This window comes from Microcebus murinus, chromosome X (genome assembly GCF_040939455.1).
Source record: "Microcebus murinus isolate Inina chromosome X, M.murinus_Inina_mat1.0, whole genome shotgun sequence".
Taxonomy (NCBI): Eukaryota; Metazoa; Chordata; class Mammalia; order Primates; family Cheirogaleidae; genus Microcebus; species Microcebus murinus.
In genome coordinates this window covers 114726145-114747522 of record NC_134136.1, presented here as the reverse complement: position 1 = coordinate 114747522, position 21378 = coordinate 114726145, and the positions used below count along the sequence as shown (strand labels likewise).

At 41.5% G+C, this 21378-nt stretch overlaps 1 non-coding gene across 1 annotated transcript; it reads left to right on the top strand.

Annotated features, from left to right (window-relative positions):
• Nucleotides 1-15183: 15183 nt before the first annotated feature.
• Nucleotides 15184-15306, top strand: LOC142866134 (U4atac minor spliceosomal RNA). Its single transcript, XR_012916195.1, has one exon. It is a non-coding gene; the product is annotated as a U4atac minor spliceosomal RNA (small nuclear RNA).
• The last annotated feature ends 6072 nt before the right edge of the window (nt 15307-21378 follow it).

Below are 21378 nucleotides of genomic sequence, written 5' to 3'. Positions count from 1 at the left end.
GGAAGACGTCCATCACCGCCCACCTGGGCTCCGCCCCGGACCCCGTCATCATCAGGTCCATCAGCAGGCTCAGCCACAACAGGCTCATCGTCGCTGGGATCTGGGCGGACTAGTCTGGTCAGCCGGGCTGGTACCCAAACAGGGTTCTCTTGGTCCTGTGGGAAAACACAAACAGATCCCCTGGATCTGGCCACTACCGGATCCGGGCCTTTCCACTGGTTAGACAACACATCCTTCCACTTTACCAGCTCCTTCTTAGGCTGATCAGGTGCAACATGCCTGTCAGCAGCGGAGCGCCCTCTGGCATCTAGGTTCAAAAAATTCAAAGTAAAGAGAGCAAGGGAAAGGCGTCCTTTTGGTGCTATTGCCGGTAAGGCATCTCCCCCTTTTTGTTTTTGCAGATACATTTTGAGTGTGCTGTGAGCACGTTCCACAATGCCTTGCGCTTGAGGGTTGTAGGGAAGACCGGTGCGGTGCTCCACACCCAAGCGAGTGCAAAATTGTTGAAAAGCTTTGGAAGCATAGGCTGGGCCATTATCAGTTTTAACAATCTGGGGTTTACCCCAGGCTGCCCAAGCCTCTAGGCAGTGGGTAATTACCTGACTGGCCTTTTCCCCAGGCAGAGGAGTAGCATGAAGGACACCTGAGCAGGTATCAATAGAAACGTGCACATACTGTAATTTGCCAAATGAAGGAATGTGGGTGACATCCATTTGCCAAAGTTGCAGTGGACGCAACCCTTGGGGGTTAACTCCAGTGTGAGTAACAGAACGAAAGGGAGCGCAAGGTGCGCACTGCAGAACTATGTCACGAGACTCAGCGCGAGAGATGTTGAACTTGAGGCGCAGAGTTTCGGCTGGCACGTGATACAACTTGTGAAACTCAGTAGCAGCAACAAGCGGGTCTGCTACCCAGAGGGCCCGAGTGGCGCGGTCTGCCAAGTTGTTCTTTGCCACCATGGGTCCTGGCAGCAGAGAGTGGGCTCTGATGTGCTGAATAGAAAATGGGTTTTTCCTGTTTAGAATAGTATTCCTAATTTCTGTAAATACAGAAAAGACTGTACTTTTGGCAAGAATGTGAAAGGAGTTCTCTAACTGTTTAACTGCGTTGACCACATAAAAGGAGTCTGAGATGATGTTGATAGGTTCAGTGATAGTACTGAGAACCAGACCGACTATGGCACACTCTACTAGCTGAGGAGAAGAATAGTCAAACTGTTTTGTATATACCTTGTCTTGAATGACATAGCTCCCAATACCTGTCTTAGAGCCATCGGTATACACATCCAAGGCATCAACCAAAGGTAACAGTGACGTTACTCTTGGAAAAATGAGCTCGTTTCTCATTGCAAACTGCAGTAAGGCATGTCTGGGATAATGGTTGTCAATGCTCCCTGGGAAGGTGCATCTCAATATGGCCCATACATCAAGAGTGGCACATAAGGTGTTTACCTGATTGGCAGTATATGGACAGATCAGGCTATCAGGAAAGCGTCCGAAATGAGAAACAGCCAAGTTAATACCCTTTAATGCTATTTCAGCCACACAGGTAGGATAATGGCCAATCACTTTTCCTGGAGAGGCTTGAGGATGCACCCATAAAAGGGGACCATCCTGCCAAAGCACTGCCGTAGGAAGCGTAGGAGAAGGGAGTACACAGAGGGAGAAAGGATCATGGTGTTGAATGCGCACTAGTTGCGCCTTTTGAATTGCTTCTTCTACCTTATGAAGAGCCTTAAGGGCCTCAGGAGTCAAAGTTCTAGGAGACGTGATGTGTGAGTCTCCCTCTAGAATCTGAAATAATGGCTTCAGCTCTGCTGTGGTAAGACATAAAAAAGGTCGAAGCCAATTGATATCTCCTAGCAGTTTCTGAAAATCGTTTAAGGTCTTCAAGGCATCTCTTCGGATGGACAGTCTTTGGGGCACAATCTTGTCAGGGAGAATATTACTGCCAAGAAACGTGCCTACCTCTCCTTCTTGCACCTTTTCAGGGGCAATCAACAAGCCTTTTCTTTTCAAGTGAGCCTGAAGGGATGCGTAAGCTTGGTGAAGCATGCCCTCATCACGATGACATAAGAGAATGTCATCCATGTAGTGAATAATCTTTACCTTTGAAAACTTCTGCCTAATCGGCTGGATAGCTGAGGCCACATAAAGTTGGCACATAGTGGGACTGTTAGCCATGCCCTGAGGCAAAACCTGCCATTGATATCTTGCATCAGGCTGCTCGTGGTTTGTGGAGGGCAGCGTGAATGCAAATCTGTTCTTATCCTGCGGATGCAGAGGAATAGAGAAAAAACAGTCTTTGATGTCTATAATAATAAGGCTCCAACGTTTAGGCAATGCTGAGAGAAGGGGCAATCCTCTTTGAACAGGCCCCATAAGCTGCATCTGGGCATTAATTGCTCTAAGGTCATGCAACAGTCTCCATTTACCAGACTTCTTTTTAATTACAAAAATAGGAGTATTCCAAGGAGATTGAGAGGGTTCAAGATGTCCAAGAGTAAGCTGTTCTTGTACTAAATCACGGGCAGCATGTAACTTCTCTTTAGGCAAGGGCCACTGAGGCACCCACACTGGCTCCTCTGTTTTTCAGGGTATGGGCAGAAGCTCTCTAGCGGCGAGCGGCCCCTAAGAAAAACCCAGCCCTTCCCAAGGCGGGGCATGCGGAGGTGGGCGGTACCGCTCACAACCTGCCGCTTTCTGAAAAACTGGTTTCTCTTTCTTTTTTAGTTTCTCATCTGACTCTGGGCTATACGGGGGCGGCCACTTAGTATCTCCGTCCGCTGCACCTGGAGCAGTTTCAGGAGCGATCTGTGTCGCCTCCTGTGTATCGAGCTGCCGGAGCTCCCTCCTTAAGTCAGCGAAAGTAGGGCACGGAGGGTCTCCTCCCTCGGAGTCAGAAGACTCGGACGAGGACCCAGACTTGTCAGAGTGAGGCTCAAAGTGCAAGTCTGGAAACTGTGGTACCGGGGGCAGGGGCGTGGCCAATGCCCCTGAGCTAGTCCCCGACCTTTGTTGCTTGTTTCGCAACTTCTCCTTATCACTCCTCGCTGCAGCACCTCCCCCACATCCTCCTTCTGAACACTCGGACTGAACCTCCGCTAATTGCTCTGCAGCACTCTGAGAACCGAGAGGATCACATTTCAAACAATCTAAAATTAATTTATGAAGCAGAAGCACACCGGGTTTTAAATCTGATGCTCCCTTAAGATCTCTCCCTAGTTTTTTCCAGGACGCTATCGTCAGTGAACCAGAGCATAAAAACCAAGGAGCAATCCGGTCCACTTCCTTCAAAAAATTCTTTAAATCACGTTTCTCAATGTGAATCCTATTACTAGATAAAAGGTTCTTCAGAGGCCACACAAAGTGCCGAAGCGGTATGTTGCCCATAGTGACTTGGGGAAAGGGAGAGAACGGCCGTCCCGCACGTCAGTTCTGAACTCACCTCCTAATGAGGTCGTCTCCGCTGGTGCTTCAAGGTTGTTTCGTTTTCCCGGGTTTCGGCACCACTTGTCGCGCCCACCTCGCCAGCAAGGAAGACTCGGCAACTGGAGTTCTTCTGACCGTGCTTTATTGGGGGATCCCTTAGGCTACATTTTGCGGAAGACCCAGAAAAGGGGAAGGGCAGTTTCTTATATACACTGCAAAGCAGGAAACTCATATCATTGGTTACATTCGACACACAGGCGCAGAACTTGTTTACCAGCGGGAGAAGCAAGGGCGAGGCACCGGATATCAGCGCCATATTTTAATGGCGTTGTCACCGCGCCCCACATCCACTATCATCGTTTGAAGTTTGAAGGAAAACAATGGGAGAAGACAAGCAAATACAAAGGTAGATTCATACATTTTCCTAGTCATGAAATTTTGCCATTGCACACTTTCTTCTAACCAAGATTCTTGCTCACAGGTCCTGTGAAATCCTGCTTTATATGAATGACCCTGACCCTGGACCTACAGGACCAGGGAGTTCTAGTGCAGGGGATCATAGAGATTGTATCTTTTGATTTTAATTGTACTTTTTATTTTGAAATAATTTCAAACTCACAGAAATGTTAGGATAGTCTGAAACAGGAATAACAAAACAAGAAATGTAAACACACACACCAAAACTCTCAAATACCCTTAACCTAGATTTAGCAACTGTTAACATTTTTTTTTTTTTAAGTTTTTTTTTTTTGAGACAGAGTCTCACTTTGTTGCCCAGGCTAGAGTGAGTGCCGTGGCGTCAGCCTAGCTCACGACAACCTCAAACTCCTGGGCTCAGCAATCCTTCTGCCTCAGCCTCCCGAGTAGCTGGGACTACAGGCATGTGCCACCATGCCCAGCTAATTTTTTGTATACATATTTTTAGTTGGCCAATTAATTTCTTTCTATTTTTGAGACGGGGGGTCTCGCTCAGGCTGGTTTCGAACTCCTGACCTTGAGCAATCCGCCCGCCTCGGCCTCCCAAAGTGCTAGGATTACAGGCGTCAGCCACCGCGCCTGGCCTAACTGTTAACATTTTGCCACATTCACTTTGCTCTGCTCTTCTCTCTTCCCCTATAAGTATTTCTTAAGAGTGTCAGTATGTATTTCCTAAGCATAATCAGGGGTCCTCAAATGTTTTAAACAGGGGGCCGGTTCACTGTCCCTCAGACCGTGGGAGGGCCGTTGGAGAGTGCAGCGCACATTCCACACATGCGCACTGTGGGCCCGGGACAAGTCGGTTGCTAAGCAGGACAGGCAGCGGCGCCAAAAACACCTGGCGGGTCGGATAAATGTCCTCAGCGGGCCGCATGTGGCCCATGGGCCGTAGTTTGAGGACCCCTGAATATTCATGGACTTTTACATTACCACAATATACCCATCAAAATCAAGACATTTAACATTAATATTATAATCTACATATTCACATTTTGCCAATTGTCCCTATAGTGTCCTGTATGACAATTTTGTTTTTCTAGTCCAGGATCCAGACCAGGATGGCACATGGTATTTAATTGTAATGTCTCTTTAGTCTCCTTTAATCTAGAACAGTTCCTCTGCCTTTCTCTTCGTCATTTGTGACTTTGACATTTTATAAGAGTTCAAGCCTGCGATTTGATAGAACATCCCTCAGCGTGGGGCTCATTTGATGTTTCCTCACGACTACTTCTATGGTCTGTATGTGTGTATGTCTGCCCCCCCCCGCCCCCCGCCATATTGGTATGTGGTATGAAAAAGTGGGGCCCTTAGGAGAGTGATTAAGTCATGAAGGCACTGCCCTCATGAATGGGATTAGTGTCCTTATAAAAGAGGCAGGAAGGGGCTTGTGCACCCTTTCTGCCATATGAAGACACAGCAAGAAGCTGCCTTCTATGAAGCAGAAAACGAGCCCTCGCCAGACACCAAATCTGATGGCTCCTTGAACTTAGACTTCCCGACCTCCAGAACTGTAAGCAGTAAATTTTCTGTTTTTAAATTACCCAGTCTGAGATATTTGATTATAGTAGCACAAACAGACTAAGACAGCTACCTTCAGTGTGTTCATTTGGAACAGGAGCACCACAGAAATGATGTGTCCCCACTATGGCATACTGGGAGGCACATGATACCTGTTTGCCAGGTTATTAGTGATGTTAAGGTAGCGTTCACCAGGTTTCTCCACGGTAAAGTTAGTACTTTCCTCTTTGTAATTAATAAATAATTTGTGGTGTGATACTTTGAGACTATGTAAATACCTATTTCCTCATCAAATATTTAACCCACTAGTTTTAGCATACATTGATGATTCTTTCCTGAATCGAATATCACTATACAGATTACAACATTACTTTTTAATGATTTTTTTGTCTTACGGTTTAAAATAATAAAAATACAGAAATGTAATTCATTTAATTTGTCCTGGAATGCTGGCCAACATTTACAAAAACATATAACTTTTCCTGAATTATGGCTGTGAAACAGAACATTTAGGATTTGAGTATTTGATGAAATTTTATTTTGGTCATATCCTGTGCTGATTTCCTTGGAATATTTGCTGTTAAATTCTACCAAAGGGAATAAATAGCATTGTGCCTCAAGAGAAGCTGAATGAATAAAACAATAGGCGGATATATTGGCTCTGCTATTTTCAGATACTGCTGAAAGTAATTTTAGAGCCATCTGTGGCCCTGATTCTAATCTTTTGCCGCCTTCGCTGTTTTTCTCATGTGAATACAGTGGTTGAAGGCTGAGTGGTTATCCAGCATCTTTCAGCAGCTATGAGAACGTTAGGTAAATGTGTTGTACCTCAGTTTCTCTATAAAATGTGCCTTGCATTGTAGGCTGGTCTGGGTCCCTTGATGCAATGAAGTAGCAGAAGGGAATTGGTTGTGTTCAACCCCCATTGAACCACTGTTGCCTCCCAATCTTTTGTTTCATCTCTCTGCCTTATTCTAGATTAAAGGAGACTACTGGCCAGGTGCGATGGCTCATGCCTGTAATCCTAGCACTCTGGGAGGCTGAGGCGGGCAGATCGCTCAAGGTCAGGAGTTTGAAACCAGCCTGAGCAAGAGCGAGACCCCGTCTCTACTAAAAATAGAAAGAAATTAATTGGCCAACTAAAAATATATAGAAAAAATTAGCCAGGCATGGTGGGCATGCCTGTAGTCCCAGCTACTCGTGAGGCTGAGGCAGAAGGATCGCTTGAGTCCAGGAGTTTGAGGTTGCTGTGAGCTAGGCTGACGTCACGGCACTCCAGCCCGGGCAATAGAGTAAGGCTTTGTCTCAAAAAAAAAAAAAAAAAAAGATAAAAGGAATATTTCTTTCTTCTGTTACAGGGAGAGAGGGCATCTTTCACATGGGAATTTTTATCTCCTCTTTTCAGGAAGAAAAAGGGAAGATTAAATTGCCATTCATACATCTGCTATTTTTCAAGTGCCTTTAGTTTAAAGTAATCCTTATGCCAAAGTGACGTATTCTGCCACCCTGCGCTGTCATGGGAAATAGGTCAGTGCCTTTTTAAACCTCTTTAAACTAGGTGCAACACCTAGTTTTTGCACCAGAGATAATTTTTTTAACCTTTTGGTAAGAGGATCATTCACTATTTTATTTTATTTATTTATTTAGTTTTTGAGACAGAGTCTCACTTTATTGCCCAGGCTAGAGTGAGTGCCGTGGCACGTCAGCCTGGCTCACAGCAACCTCAATCTCCGGGGCTCAGTGATCCTGCTGCCTTAGCCTCCCGAGTAGCTGGGACTACAGGCATGCACCACCATGCCCAGCTAATTTTTTGTATATATATTTTTAGTTGGTCAATTAATTTATTTCTATTTTTGGTAGAGACGGGGTCTCGCTCAGGCTGGTTTCGAACTCCTGACCTTGAGCAATCCGCCCGCCTCAGCCTCCCAAAGTGCTAGGATTACAGGCGTGAGCCACCATGCCCGGCCTTATTTTTATTTTTTTAATTTTTATATTTTATATAAAATTATAATCCTATCTTTCTATTTTTTTTTCATTCATTTGCCATTTCAGTTGTAGTATTCACTTTTTTTTTTTTTTTGAGACATAGTCTCGCTTTGTTGCCCAGGCTAGAGCGAATGCCGTGGCATCAGCCTAGCTCACAGCAACCTCAAACTCCTGGGCTCAAGCGATCCTCCTGCCTCAGCCTCCCGAGTAGCTGGGACTACAGGCATGTGCCACCTGGCTAATTTTTTCTATATATATTAGTTGGCCAATTAATTTCTTTCTATTTATAGTAGAGATGGGGGGGAGGCTTTTGCTCAGGCTGGTTTTGAACTCCTGACCTTGAGCAATCCACCCGCCCCAGCCTCCCAGAGTGCTAGGATTACAGGCGTGAGCCACTGAGCCCGGCCCAGTATTCACTATTTTAAATCATAGAAAAGTATATAAAAACATAGAACTTTGGCTTTTTAAAACTTTTTATTTTGCAAATATTTCACACATACAAAAAAGTTGCAAGAATAATACAGAGAACTTTCATATCCCTTTATTCAGACACCAGTGTCAAACTTCCATCAGCAAAGCAGAGCCACTGAGTAATAAGGGACTCATTAGAGGGATTAGATGGAACCCAGTTATGGAAGGAGGGGGAAGGTGATGGTGTCTGAAAGGGGGACTTGGAGGATCAGAGGAGACACTAAGCAGTCACTGTGAGAAGCCAGAGTAGGGCCTGGGGCCCTGAAGGGGGAGGCTGGGGACTCCAGAGTAGGGCCAGGGACTGGTGATGTGCCCAGGACGGGGTGCTGTTGGTTGGTAAGAATTGCATCCGGGAAGAAGAGCCAGACATCCATGGAGGAGAATGACAACAGCTGGAACCTGCCCACAACGCTGCATCTGTCTTCTGTCTTTAACCATGACTACCCTCTGAGGGTGATGTCTCACTTCTGTGTTCCAAATCTCTCACGGCTGTCTCTGAGCCAATTCTCACCTGCAACCACATGGGGAAGAGCATTCGAGGAAACACGGTGCTAGCTTCACCAGCCCACACAATGCAAACCACCATTACAACCAATTTTAAACTTTGCCATGTTTGTTTTATCATTCTTTTAATTGATGTGTGTGTATGTGCGTATATACACATACATACATATGTGCATATATGTATTCAAACACACGTTACTTTTTATTTTATCTGAACCATTTGCAGATATCTTTCTGCTCTTTACTCCTTAATATTCAAGTTTATATTTCCTAAGAACAAAGATATCCTCTGATGTAATGTAGTAGTTATCAAATTCAGGAAATATAACATTGAAATAATACTTTATGGTCCATATTGCAATTTTGTCAATTGTCCCAATAATGTTCATGTAAGCACCTTTTTTCCTTCAGTACAGGATCCAGTCCAGTATCATACAGGGAATTTAGTAGTCCCCTTTATTGGAACAGTTCCTCAGCCTTTCTTTGTTTTTCATGATATGGACATTTTTGAAGAGTACAGGCCAGTTATTTTATAGAATGTTCCTCAGTTGGGGTTTGCCTGTTGTTTCCTTACCATTAGATTCAGGTTATACAGTCTCAGCCAAAATACTATACAAGTGATCTGTGTCCCTTGCAGAGTATCACATGCAGAAGCACATGTCTGTCTGCCCCTCTTCAGGAATGTACGTTCTGATCATCCAGTCAAGGCATTGTCCAGTTTCTCCACCGTATAGTTATAACTTAACCTTTGAAGCTAATAAACGATCAGTAGGTAGATAATTTAAGACTATGTAAATAGCCTGCTCCTTATCAGACTTTCTCCCCCATAGATGTAGCATTCATCAAAGATTCTTGTCCAAATCAATATTACTGTGATAGATTTAAAGTGACAGTTTTCCATCTCCACTGATTCTTCCATATATATATATATATCAGTGTTCTACTGTGAGGAAGACCTTTCCTTCTCCATTTAGTTATCTATTTATTATTAAGATGGTCTCATGGGTTCTTATTTTATTTAGTGGGTTATAATCTTTTACTGTCTTATTAATTTTGATGCTGAAATTGGCCCAACTTTGGACAGTGGGAGCCCCTTGAAGCTGCCTCCTGACCTTCTGGAATTAAAATTATACAAAAAGGGCTAGGCCGGTGGCTCATGCCAGTAATCCTAGCACTCTGGGAGGCCAAGGTGGGAGGATTGCTTGAGGTCAGGAGTTTGAGACCAGCCTGAGCAAGAGCGAGACCTTGACTCTACTAAAAATAGAAAGAAATTAGCTGGACAGCTAAAAAATATATAGAAAAAATTAGCCGGGCATGGTGGCACGTGCCTGTAGTCCCAGCTACTCGGGAGGCTGAAGCAGGAGGATTGCTTGAGCCCAGGAGTTTGAGGTTGCTGTGAGCTAGGCTGACGCCACAGCACCCCAGCCTGGGCAACAGAGTGAGACTCTGTCTCAAATACACACACACACACACACACACACACACACACACACACACACACACACACATACAGGTTTAGTCTGAAAGTGCCATTTCCTCCCTTATTTATTCCATTGTGTCTACTCCCTCACCTTATAGGTAACTAAGCTCATGGTTTTCTGATTTACATTTCTTGTATTTCACTTTACAAAAGCATGGAAAATACAGGTTGAGTATCCCAAACCCAAAAATCCAAAATCTGAAAATCTGAAACTTTTTGAGCGCCAATGCAGTGCTCATAGAAAATGCTCATTGAAGCGTTTTGGATTTTGGATTTTCAGATTTGAGATGCTCAACCACTTAAATGCAAATATTCCGAAATCTCAAAAAATCCAAAATCTGAAATACTTCTGATTCCCAAGCTTCTTGCATAAGGGATACTACTTACCATGTATGTATATGTATGCTTCCTTATTTCCTCTTTCTTATGCAAAAGGTAACAACAAAATATACAGTACTCTTTTCCACTTTTTTTCACTTTACAATATATCCTGGAAACCACCCCATATCACCTCATAGAGATATTTCTCATTCTTTTTTATTATTTTACAGCTACATAGTACACCATTGTGTGGATGTATTATAGTTTATTTAACCAATATCCTTTATTTGGACACTTATGTAGGTTCTACTCTTTTGCAAGTATAAATATTGCTGAATATCCTTGTATATAAGTGGTTTCTGGTTGTTACAGGTGTATTTTAAGGGTAAAGTCCTAAAAGTGATATTGCTGGGTCAGAGGGCAAATATATATTTAGTTTTGGTAGATAATGCCAAATTTGCCCTCCATTTTGCATGCCCACAATGTACAAGAGTGTTATCCCAGAGCTTTCTTAACAGAGTACATTGTCAAGCTAGAACATGTTTGCTAGTCTGACAGGTGAGAAGTGGTATCTCACTGTAGTTTTTTTTTTTGAGACAGAGTCTCACTCTGTTGCCCGGGCTAGAGTGAGTGCCGTGGCGTCAGCCTAGCTCACAGCAACCTCAAACTCCTGGACTCAAGCGATCCTCCTGCCTCAGCCTGCCAAGCAGCTGGGACTACAGGCATGCACCACCATGCCTGGCTAATTTTTTCTATATATTTTTAGTTGGACAATTAATTTCTTTCTATTTTTAGTAGAGATGGGGTCTCGCTCTTGCTCGGGCTGGTTTTGAACTCCTTGACCTTGAGCGATCTGCCCGCCTCGGCCTCCCAGAGTGCTAGGATTACAGGCATGAGCCACCGCGCCCGGCATTCACTGTAGTTTTTTTAAGTAACAGCTGAATTGAGGTATAATTCATATACTATTAAATATATAATTCACCCATTTAAAGAGTACAAGTCAATGGTTTTTAGTATATTCACAGAGTTGTGCAATCAATTTTTTTTTTTTTTTTGAGACAGAGTCTCGCTTACTTGCCTAGGCTAGAGTGAGTGCCGTGGCGTCAGCCTAGCTCACAGCAACCTCAAACTCCTGGGCTCAAGTGATCCTCCTGCCTCAGCCTCCCGAGTAGCTGGGACTACAGGCACAAGCCACCATGCCCGGCTGATTTTTATATATATATATATATTAGTTGGCCAATTAATTTCTTTCTATTTTTTTTTTATGGTAGAGACGGGGTCTCGCTCAGGTTGGTTTTGAACTCCTGACCTTGAGCAATCCGCCCGCCTCGGCCTCCCAGAGTGCTAGGATTACAGGCGTGAGCCACCGCGCCCGGCCTGTGCAATCAATTTTAGAACATTTTCATCACCCTAAAAAGAAACCCCTTACTCATTAGCCACTTCCTGTTCCCCTGTAACCCCTGGCAACCAGTAAACTTTTTTGTAACTCAATAGAGTTGCCTGTTGTGGACATTTCATATAGATGAAATCATACAATGTGACCTTTTGTGTCTGGCTTCTTTCATTCAACATTATGTTTTTAAGGTTTATCCATAACACTTTCAAACTTCATTCCTATTGTGGCTGACCAGTATTCCACTGTATGGATATACTATACTTTGTTTATCCACTTTCTGGCTATTATGAATACTGCTTTGAACATTTGTATAAAAGTATTTATGTGGATATATGTTTATTTCTCTTTGGTATATACCTAGGAGTGGAATTTCTGGGTCATATTGCAACTCTGTGTTTAATCTTTGAGGAATTGCCAAACTGCTCCCCAAGTGGCTGCAACATTATACACTCCCACTAGAAATGTGTGAGGGTTCCAATTTTTCCACATCCTCACCAACACTTGTTATTATCTGTTCTTTTAATTATAGCCATCCTAGTAGGTGTTCTCAGTATAGTTGTAATTTACACTCTTACTAGGAGTGAATTTGAACATCATTTCATATGTTTAAAGGCCATTTTAGTATACTTTTTAGGTGAATTGTCTGTTCATGTCTTTGGCTCATTTTAAATTTTTGAACTTTTCCCCCTCAAATTTTGAAAGTTCTATGTCAGGGACATTAGTATTTTATCTGTCATGTATGCTGCAAATATTTTCTCCCAGTTTGTCATTAGTCTTTTGACTTTTTAATGGTGTTTTTAGCAGCATTGAATAACAATGCTGCTAAACAATGCTGCTCAGGTATAACAGCCCAAGTTGTGAGTGGATAGACAGAATGTGGTACATCCACATGAGGAATGCTATTCAACAATAAAGGGGCAGGCATGATAGCTCGCACATATAATCCTAGCAGTTTGGGAGGCAGAGGTGGGACGATCATTTGAGGCTAGGAGTTCAAGACCAACCTAAACAACATAGTGAGACCTCATCTCTACAAATAATTTAAAAATTAGCTGGGCATGGTGGCACATGCCTATAGTCCCAGCTACTTGGGAGGCTGAGGCAGGAGGATCGCTTGAGCCCAGGAGTTTGAGGTGAGCAGTGAGCTATGATGATGCCACTACACTCTAGCCCAGATAACAGAGTGAGACCCTGTCTCAAATGTATGAATGAATGAATGGAATGAGCTATGGGTACATGGGATGACATAAATGAACTTCAAAAACATTATGCTCATTGAAAGAAGGCAGATATAAGAGAATATATATTATATGATTTCATTTGTATTACATGTCCAGAAAAGGTAAATATAGAAGCAAAGAGTGGTTACCTAGGGCAGGGGAGTCAGAGTGTGAAATGGGATTTAACAGTAAATGTGCATGAGGGATCTTACTGGGATGATGAAAATGTCCTAAATTTATTATAGTGATATTGTACAACTTGCTAAATTTACTAAAATATCATTGAGTTGTACACTTGAAATAAGTTATGTGATATGTAAAATATGCCTCAATAAAGTTATAAAATTTTAAAAATTTTTAAAAATTTTTAGGTAGTCAAATTTATCAACATTTTCTTTTATTGCCTTTGGATTTCAAATTAAGTTAGTAAAGCTGTTCTTACACTCAGGCTATAAAATAATTCACTGTTTTCTTCTGGTAGTTGTATAGTTTCTTTTTTAACAATTTACATCTTAATCCATTTATTTTTATGTATGCTGGGAGGTATAGATCTAGTTTTATCTTTTTCCAAGTGGGTATCCTGTTGCCCACCATCACTTATTATAAAGTCCACCTTTGGGCCGGGCGCAGTGGCTCACGCCTGTAATCCTAGCACTCTGGGAGGCCGAGGCAGGTGGATCGTTTGAGCTCAGGAGTTCGAGACCAGCCAGAACAAGAACGATACCCCATCTCTACTAAAAATAGAAAGAAATTGCTGGACAACTAAAAATATATATTAAAAAAATTAGCGAGGCATGGTGGCACATGCCTGTAGTCCCAGCTACTTGGGAGGCTGAGGCAGGAGGATTGCTTGAGCCCAGGACTTTGAGGTTGCTGTGAGCTAGGCTGATGCCACGGCACTCCACTCAGGGCAACAGAGTGCGACTCTGTCTCAAAAAAAAGTCCACCTTTGCCTAGTGATTTGAGATGGCACCTTTATCATATACTAAATTTCTGTGTGTACTTCAGTCTATTTCTGGATTTTCTAGTCTGTTCCATTGGTTTGTCTATTAATACACCAATACCATAGTTTTAATAATAGAGGCTTTCTAGTATGTTTTAATATCTGGTAGGGCTAGTTTACCCTTGTTGACATTTCCTTTTTGGTGTTTTCTTAGTTTTCCATATAAACTTTAGAACCAACTTGTCTGGCTCCATAAAAACATTTTTGTTACTTCCACTGGGATTCCATTAAACTTGTTAATAACTTAGGGTGAACTAACATTTTAATGACATAGTTGTCAGCTGAATTGTGTCCTCCAAAGAGATATGTTGAAATTCTAACCAACTGTACCTCAGAATGTGACCTTATTTGGGAGTAGGGTCGTTGCAGATGTAATTAGTTAAGATGAGGTCATACTAGATTAGGGTGATCCTTAATCAGATAACTGTCGTTCTTTTTTGCTTTTTTGAGACAGAGTCTTACTCTCTTGTCTGGGCTAGAGTGCTGTGGTGTCAGCGTAGCTCACAGCAACCTCAGACTCCTGGGCTCAAGCGATCCTTCTGCCTCAGTCTCCTGAGTAGCCGGGACTACAGGCATGCGCCACCATGCCCGGCTAATTTTTTCTATATATTTTTAGTTGTCCGGCTAATTTCTTTCTATTTTTAGTAGAGACGGGGTCTCGCTCTTGCTCAGGCTGGTCTCGAACTCCTGACATCGAGCGATCCTCCCGCCTCGGCCTCCCAGAGTGAGTGCTAGGATTACAAGTGTGAGCCACCGTGCCCGGCCTGATAACTGTTGTTCTTATAAGGAATTCGGCCTCAAGACTGTAACATAGAAATATTGCCTGCATGTTTCCAGCTTGCTGGCCTGCCCTCACAATCATGTGAGCTAATTCCTTAAAATAAATATGTGGGTGTTCTCAGGAGTGATATAGATGTATTTACCTATCCAAAAAGATGTGATGTGATGTCTTGTCATTTGTCAAATCTATTTTTGTGTCTTTTAGGTCCATTTCAAAGTTGAACATTAATTTCTATATATGTATATTCCTAAAGGACAGCAGACTAGATATAAAATTCTTGGCTTGTACTTTCTTTCCTTGGATTTCTCGAAAATGCTGCTCTGCTCTGCTCTTGCAATACTTTGTGTATTACTCTTGAGAAGTCTGATGCCAGCCAAATTTTCTTTTTCATATAAGTAGTTTGACCTTTGCCTGGAAGCTCTGAGGATTTTCTCTTTGTCTTTAAAGTCTAAAATTGTATTAAGATGTCTCAGAGTTGATTAATTCAGGTCAATTTTCCCAAGCACACAGTGAGCCCTTTCAATATGTGGATTTTTTTGTTGTTGTTATTTCTGGAAAGTTTTCTTAGATTAGAGTTTTAAAAAATTAACTCTCAACCATCCTTTTCTTGGAGTTGCACCACTGTCCAATGAGCACGTAGTGAAGGCAGTATTGCTAATGCTTACTCAACACGCCTGCAACTAGAACTTTGCTTTATCTTGGTATAATTTTTGGAAAAAAGAAAAACTTCTGTGATTAAAAAAAAATTAGTTCTCTTCCATTGTTTTTCTTCAGGGATTCCAATTATATATATGTTGGAGTTTTCTTGTGTATTTTCCATTTCAACCACTTTTTCTCTGACCCTTTTTTAACTAATTTACCTGCTTTTCATTTTCTTTATTTTTCCCCCTATCTTTATTCAGTGTTTTTTATTAAATCTTCATTTGAGTCTCTTCTCTTGTGGGTGACATACTTTATTCATCTCTGAGATGCTTGTCTTTTACTTTGACTATAATTTCTTTCCTGAGTTCGATCAATTCCCATGCCTGTCAGTCAACTCTCTACCTGCTTTTTGTCCATTTCCATTCTTGGTTTTTGCATTTCTGACTTTAGGACTTTTATATTTAAAAACACGTTTGAGAGTATTTAATTCAGTTTGGATTTTTGTATTAGAATTTTCTTCAGCTTCATGGTTCGTTTTTATGAGGAGAACATTCATTAGCAAATTCTTTGTTTTCTTCTTAAAGTAGTTACGCATTAAGTTGATTTAATTTTTTCTACCCTTAGGCATTTTGTAGACAGAGTTTCTAGTTCAATTAATTACATTCTCTTTTTCCTCTCAAAGAGGAAATAAGGATGGTGCCAGACAAGGTGGGGTGGAGGGACAGGCAGGTGATCAGTTGGGACAGTCTTTTTTTTTAATTTCAAATCCATGGTGGACCAGTATTTTTGTAAACTACAATAAAAATGAATTACACTGAAAATAAAAATTTTTAAATGACATAAAAACACAAGCCCAATTGTTTTATTATATTTAACAGATAAGATTGTATTTTAATCAGAAGAAACAAGAAAAAAAATAAAAACTAGTCTTTGAAAGTATATATAGGCAATTAAGAGATAATCAGAGCCAGGCGCAGTAGCTCAGGCCTGTAATCCCAGCAATGTTCAAGGCCAACGCAGGAAGATTGCTTGAGGTCAGGAGTTTGGGACTAGCCTGAGCAACAGCAAGACCCCATCTCTACCAAAAATAGAAAAACTTAGCCAGGCGTGGTGGCATGTGTGTTAGTCCCAGCTACTGGGGAGGCTGAGGCAGGAGGATCACTTGAGCCCAGGAGTTGGAGGTTATAGTGAGCTAGGCTGACACCACAGCACTATAGCTGAGGCCACAGAGTGAGACTCTGTCTCAAAAAAAAAAAAAAAAAATCACTACTCATAACATTGTCATTCCACAAATGTAAATAAAGTTATGAATCAAAGCAATGTCCCCATATGAAATGCCTATATGTACACTTTGAATAAAAACTGTATATATAAGAAAGTTTTTACTATGACAAATAAGCTTGATTGCTTGTTAATATGCAGGGGATGATATATAGCTAAAGTAATTCTATGAGGATGGCGCGGTGGCTCACGCCTATAATCCTAGCACTCTGGGAGGCTGAGGCGGGCGGATTGCTCGAGGTCAGGAGTTCGAAACCAGCCTGAGCAAGACCCTGTCTCTACTAAAAATAGAAAGAAATTAATTGACCAACTAAAAATATATATACAAAAAATTAGCCAGGCATGGTGGTGCATGCCTGTAGTCCCAGCTACTCGGGAGGCTGAGGCAGGAGGATCGCTTGAGCCCAGGAGATTGAGGTTGCTGTGAGCTAGGCTGATGCCACAGCACTCACTCTAGCCTGGGCAACAAAGTGAGACTCTGTCTAATAAATAAATAAATAAAGTAGTTCTATGTTTTGTCTCAATAACATGTATAGTAGAGAAACTAGTCTCACAGAGGTATGTTGACAGGATGGAAGGAGATATTTTAAAGTAATTCACCAAGCTCAGGATATTCATTTTTAATTTTCATCCAAAATAAAAGGCAAGTGATGATTTATTCTCGAAATATGTCTTTAAACCTTCATCTTGTTCCAACCATTTATGATGTAAAAGAGTTAAATATAAACTCTGGATTTTATATACTGTTGGGTAACAGTTGGCAAACTAACCTTAAAATATCTCCCATGATGGCATGGTTTTGTTGTGCATGACTAGGTTGCAGGTTTTTCTATATGTGAGTCACCATCCAAGCTTTGCGACACCCAAACTGGTCTGTACTTGATCTATGAGATGAGTCTATTGATGTGTTTGGATATCATGGAATGTCAAATTGCTGTAAAAATTTCTGAACACTGATCTCAATTTTTGTACTTATTACATGGCAGATTGGCAACAGTCTACATGCCATATTTTGGGTAGCACACTTGGTCCATTGGCAAGTTATTGGAACTCTTCTTCTATCTTCAGGGATAGAGGGGTTTCTGTGATGAGTGAGAAACTAGCTGAGGTGTTAGCTGAAGCTGAAGGAAACATTGAAGGAGTAGAGCAAAAAAGTCATAAAATCTAATCATGGCTTTGTTATCTTTTGAAGTAACAAGAACATCTACCCCAATTCCTTCCTCGTTTTGTCACATGTATATTTATATATTCCACTGACACCACTTTTTCTCCTCCCTCCCAATCTCCCTCCTCATAACATAAAGGTTTTCTTGTGGTTAGTTGAAAATTAGTCGATAGGCCAGGTGAGGTGGCTCATGCCTATAATCCCAGCACTTTGGGAGGCTGGGGAGGGAGGATTGCTTGAGGCCAGTAGTTCAAGACCAGCCTGGGCAACATAGTGAGAGCCTGTCTCTACAAAAATAAAAAAAAATTTAGTCAATATCATGTGGTGCCAGAAAGTAAAGAAGTGCTCAAAAAATGATGGGATGTGTCAAAAGGACACAGGAGCCAACTTAAAGGGGCTCCCAATGGCCAAATCTGGGACAATTGAGCAACAAAATAAATGATAGTAATAGATTATATTGCAGAGATTAAAACAAATATCCATGAGTTTATGCTGATATAAATAATGAAATAAATGGGGAGAAGAAAAAGCTCTTCTTTACAGCAGAACTCCAATTAATATAGAAGGAATGGTACAAACAGAAAATCACCATTTATCAAATACCGCAGTAATAATTGTTCCCAGAAAGAATCATCCATGGAAGCTAAAACTAATGGGTGAAAGTATGATAAAAACTGGGATATAAACATAGTCTTAAAGTGTCTAATTACAAAGGAAAACAGTAACTTTATAGGGGAAAAACCTGGCGGATACCACCTTAACCAGTTAACATCACCCAAAATGAGAAATTGACATTATCTGCTTCCTGATAATGGACACACCATGACCACTTCAGTGGTATTCTTCCCCAAAATGCATAACCTGAATTTAATCGTGAGCAAATATCAAACACCCAAGTTGAGGAATAATCTGTAAAATAACTGGCCAATACTCTTCAAAAGTGAAATGTTGCAGATTAAAGGAAACTAAGGAAACATAACAACTAAATACAATGTGTGTTCATGGACCAGATCCTGGTCTAATAAAAGGACATTAGCAGGCCAGGCACTGTGGCTCACGCCTGTAATCCTAGCACTCTGGGAGGCCTAGGTGGGCAGATCGTTTGAGCTCAGGAGTTTGAAACCAACCTGAGCAAGAGCGAGACCCCATCTCTACTATAAATAGAAAGAAATTAATTGGTCTACTAATATATATAGAAAAAATTAGCTGGGCGTGGTGGCACACACCTGTAGTCCCAGCTACTCAGGAGGCTGAGGCAGCAGGATCGCTTGAGCCCAGGAGTTTGAGGTTGCTCTGAGCTAGGCTGACGTCACAGCATTCTACTCAGGGCGACAGAGACCATATCTTAAAAAAGAAAAAAAAAAGACATTAACAGACAATTGGGGGCCAGGCAGGGTGGCTCACAACTGTAATCCTAGCACTCTGGGAGGCCAAGGTGGGTGGATTGCTCAAGGTCAGGAGTTCGAAAACTGCCTGAGCAAGAGTGAGACCCTGTCTCTACTAAAAATAGAAAGAAATTTGAGGAGGGGATGGGCAATATACGTAACCTTAACATTTGTACCCCCATAATAAGCTGAAAGAAAAAAGAAAAATAGAAAGAAATTAATTGGCCAACTAAAAATATATATACAAAAAATTATCCGGGCATGGTGGCGCATGCCTGTAGTTTCAGCTACTTGGGAGGCTGAGGCAGGAGGATTGCTTGAGCCAAGGAATTTGTGGTTGCTGTGAGCTAGGCTGATGCCACGGCACTCTAGCCCGGGGAACAGAGTGAAACTCTGTCTCAAAACAGACAAACAAAAAAACAAAATAAAAACAGACAATTGGCAAAATTTAACCAAAGTTTGCTCTTATTGCTTGCAAGCAAGAAACTGGCTAGTACATCTCAATGGCACAATCTTGGGTCCAAGCAGAGTTCCTTGAATTTAATACTGTTATTATAGTTTATATTTATTAAGTATTCATTCACAAATCTTGTAACATGTTCTCCCACTGAATGCTGATTTTCACAGACCTGGTACCATCTCCATTATACAGATTAAAAACTCTGATTCAGAGAGATTAAGGGATTTGCCCAAGATTGTTCAGCTAATAAGTGGTGAAGCAGTGAACTGAATTCATCTGTATTACGCTTGATGCATTTTCATCACAATGCTTCTTACTGATGCCCTTCTCTGACAAGTCTTTATTTTCCCAAGAAACTACTGAATATTCAGTCACTCTGGCATGGAAAAGCTAGAAAGAACTACCTAAATCCAAGGTTAGAAGTCTTAATGCCACTGTATGACTCAGTAGGCATGGCCATTGACCCTAGTTCCTACCTTGGAAATTGTCGGTTTGATCATCTATTAAAAAAGTTATGGCTTCCATATTACTTGGTATCAACTAAAGTGATTCAGATTATCATTCCTCCAAAAAAGATCTAGTCAAAGAAAATAAAAATCAATACTATATTATTCCTAACAGAATTAGGAATAATAAACAATATCTACCACATATGGAATCTCAGATATTTTATAAACTTACTCTACCAATTCAGTGTAAAGTGATTGAGCTTTCTCTTTTTAATGTCAGTGGAATAGTCTGCTTTGACTCTGCCTTTCCTGCCTCTCACACAAATCTCGACACTGTGATTTATGTTCCTGAACAAATTAGACTTAATTTAAGAGCAAATCATCAGCAACAGGTATAATAATCTTGGCAGAACATTTATTTTAATTAATTGCCTTCTGCCTAACATAGATAGAAGGATGCTGATGCCATTTACCCTATAAGGATTAGTGCTATCATGTAATTAATTTTTTTTCTTCCCCTAGAACTTAAAGTCTCATCAGTTTTAAATTACAAAGGCATTGTTTTATTTCATATTTAATCATAACAATCTAGCTTCTATGGCAATGTTTATAGAAAAAAGTTGTGAAAGAAAAATGGATTCCAACTACTCTGTGCCTTTATAGATTCTTGTTGCCTAAATATAGACCCTGTTAGGTTCCATGCGGGTCAGAGTGGTAACTGTTTCAGGACCAGGAAGCTGAAAACCCTCACTTCCAAAGGCTTGGCAGGGGGAGGGGTAGAGGAATGATTTTAGAACAATGTAGTTTTTCTTCCTCCTTAAGTTGAGTATCAGCTTTCCCATTATTTATACTTCAGTGAGAAGCAAAAAGAAAACAATTTCCCTCCACTCCAGTATGGCGCTCACCGGCCGCGAAACCTTGCCCACAGGCGGCACTCATAGTCCCCACGATAGTGTGTGCTGTGCGTTGACAACGAATCTGTTTTGCTCTTGTGTGATGAGGAAAGCTTTAAAGCACTGAAAGCTTGTTTTACTTTACAGGCAGCTTTACTTGTAATGTAAATCAGAATAGGTAACATGTACATGTATGTTTTCATTTTATTTTGATAAATGAAAAATTAGAAAAGTCATATCACGGCTGTCGGCTAAAGTCGCTGTGCACATTCATCCGTGGCTATTGACTACAGTCGACACTGGTCCCGAAGTGCAATAAGGCAGAGAGTTAAAATCCTATCAACAGGCCAGGCATGGTGGCTCATGTCTGTAATCCTAGCACTCTGGGAGGCCAAGGTGAGTGGATCGCTCAAGGTCAGGAATTCGAAACCAGCCTGAGCAAGAGCGAGACCCCATCTCTACTATAAATAGAAAGAAATTAATTGGCCAACTAAAACTATGTAAAAGAAATTAGC